Genomic DNA, 3,089 nt, shown 5'->3' on the forward strand with positions numbered 1-3,089 from the left:
AAAACATTAGATACTATCCCAGTTGTGTAATGCAATTGCTATCTATATATTGCAGAGGTTAATACAGGCCTTGTACCTAGCCCACCTCTCCTACTTTCTGACATTCTCAGTCAATCATCCTCAAGCCACTACTTCTTCATGACTAAATAAAACCAGGTTTTGGCCCTGGGTCAAGGCTTTTGTTCCAGATAGCCATCACCATGGCTGGACTTAGGACCCCTTGACTCCCAATAACTATAAATATGCCTTAGTGTCTTTATTCTCACTGTGGGTTGCACTTGGTATGGAAGATTGGAATTAACTTGATGGGATTCCAATAATATATCCAGGGGATGATAAGTATAAACTTCAAGGACCAAGATGAGGAAGGGCTCTCTATCACAGGAGGCTGGTCACAACCCATGTTCTACTTGTGTCTTCATTGGACCCTCTCCTCTCTGATCTAAGGTTGACAAACTAGGGAAACTGGGGCACCAAAACTGAAGGCAGTGACCTTCACACTCCTCATCTCGATCAGCCCAGGCCAGAGCACAGCCCCTCCTTCCAGACACACGCTGCTATACAAACACAGGTGGGGTCACCCCAGTGGGGTTGATTTATGAGCTAAACGCATTATGGAAGGTGAGATTGCATGCAAATCATGCCTTCATCAAGGCATGAGCGATGAAGATCAAATGGAGAAGAAACTGTCCCAAGAGTCACCAACCTGCCAGGGCTTACTACCTAAAACATTGCAGGCCCTCACTGGGCAGGGGACGGGGCACTGACCCCTCTTTGCAAAGACCTTGAGGCTTTCAGGAGACCCACTGCCTTAAGTCAGACTTGGGCTTTCTGCTTTAAAACACAGCCCCATCCTTTCTTTTCTTTTTCTTTCTTTCTTTTTTCTTTTTTTTTAAAGAGCAAACTTTCACCACAAAGACGCAAGGACAGCAAATATTGACCTTCCTGACAAGGGCACACCTCACTCGGCAGGCCCCGCCCAGCATCTGCTCCTGACTGCCGATCCTCCCCTTGGTCGGGAAATCATGCCAAGTGCCCTCCTGTGCTATCGGCTGCAGATCGCAAATATTTAAAAGAAATAAATTTCTCTGAATGAAAAGCGCCTCTCTTTGTCGTCCAAGCCCTCTGCTCCGAGTCCTGTTGATTCCGGGGCTGCGAAACAAGCCCAGCACCTGCACGTTTCCATTGTTCGTTTGCCAAGAGCTCTGTGGTTTCCTCGCTGGCTCTCAGAGTCCGCGCTAAGTACAGCAAGCAGGGAGGGCCGCTGGCTTCTGACCTCCGCAACGCGGATCGGAAGCAGTGGACATCTACAGCGAGGACCATTAGAGCCCAGGGAGAGGCAGGAGGAGGCGTTGGAGCTCCGCGGGCCCTGCTTGGTCCCCACCATAATGGAAAATCCCCTGTTGTTGCCCACTAAGAGGTTGTTTCCGCCATAGCCTTATTATTTGGCAGAAAGGTTTCTCCATTTGTTTTGCTGTAATCCAGTCCCACTCTTGAATGGAGCCTTAGGACCTGAACAACACGAATTGAGAATGGAATTTCAGCGTATGGAGAATCGAGCTGTGACTGAGAATGACCGTCCCAAATACTAAGCCCAGGGGCCACATATATTGAGCGAACTTGCGTTTCTTGCGCACCAAGCATCCCCACTTGGCGCGTGGGGCGGTGCCCTTGGGCCTGATCGCAGCTTTTCCTCTCCCCACTGAGCCACGCGCGGTAAAACTGCAGGAAGGGTCTGCCCCAACGAGGTTCGGGGACAACTGCTCTGTGTGCGGACCTTTGGCTCCTTCTCCATTTCAGAGAGACCAGAGCCTCTACCGCAGCCACCACCCGGTAAGACTTGGGTCACTTTGCACCACCACCTTACATTTTACTTCAATGCACTTGTACTTGAGGCTTCGCACTTCTCCAGTTCCCCATGCGTACGGCTTGCACAAGACAAACCCTAAGGCCTGAGCACAGGAGAGAATGCAAGCTATGGGCTGCCGGGAATGGGATTCAGAGCCCCTGGAGTGTTGGGAGGTGGTGATGGGGCTTCCACAGTGGAGCCGACAGTGAGGTGCAGGGGCTGTGGCAGCCGTCTTTGCACCAAGAGGCACTGAATCATCTTTCTGATAAGACAGCTTGAGTCAACTCAGCTGTTCTTTCTCGCTTGTTCTACTTGGCCCCCAGAGATCTGTATTTCTGAGATGAGGGTTCAAAAAGCAGACTGTGTTCCTTGAAGTCTATTTCACTGTAGAGAAAGCTGACGCCTTCTATAAGGAATATATTGATAAGGACGGCCTCAGCTTTGCCTTTGTTTTCACCACTCTCTTCCCAGAAGGAGCAAGGAAAGTCCTAAGTGATTTATTTACTCCCAAAATGGAAGAACCAGACTCCCACAGCCGCACACGGAGGTGTTTGTTGTTGCTGACTCAGGTAGCGCCCCTCAGAGGAGACGGCGGAAGTCGCTCCTTCTGGGTGACGCGCCTCCATCCCGGGGGCGAGGAGCTGCGTGGAAGGGTGCAGCGGGCGTCCCGGGCGGTGTGGAGGCGCGCCGCGGGCTTTGCAAGCCTCGTGGATGTGTGCGGCAGACGCCCCGAGCTGCGTGCAGTCCTTGTAAGATTCCAGGAGGGACAGGAAATCCCAAGCCAGCTGTGAAAACGCCGCTGTGCAAAGCCCAACTTCGATTTACTCAAAACTCATCTGTACAAAGAGTTATGCCTTTCTAGGGAAAAAATGTTGCAAAAATAATCAGCTCTAGGTGTGCTAAACTTAATGTTTCAAAATAATTTATCAGAATTCTATCCCGGTGTTGTCAGTCTATAAGATATTCTTAGTTTTATCAGCAAAAGGATTCTTTTCAAGTTAAAATTCATCAAAAATTATTTTCAACCTTGAAAATAAAATTGGTAAAATTATCATGACCTCACAAATAAAGTTGCAAATAAAACAAATCAGAAAAAAATCCTTCAAGGGCCGGGAAGACAGGTCAGTAGCCTAAGTGCCTGCCTGGTGAGTCCAAAGTCCTGAGTTCCATCCAGGCTACCTCGAAAGAAGGAAGGAAGGAAGGAAGGAAGGAAGGAAGGAAGGAAGGAAGGAAGGAAGGA

General features: G+C 49.5%; 1 pseudogene; it reads left to right on the forward strand.

Annotated features, from left to right (window-relative positions):
- The first annotated feature begins 2,361 nt into the window (after positions 1-2,361).
- LOC101591957 overlaps positions 2,362-3,089 on the forward strand; it is a 100,000-nt pseudogene continuing 99,272 nt past the window's right edge.

The sequence above is a fragment of the Octodon degus genome, unplaced genomic scaffold, assembly GCF_000260255.1.
Source record: "Octodon degus isolate 3935 unplaced genomic scaffold, OctDeg1.0 scaffold00004, whole genome shotgun sequence".
Taxonomy (NCBI): Eukaryota; Metazoa; Chordata; class Mammalia; order Rodentia; family Octodontidae; genus Octodon; species Octodon degus.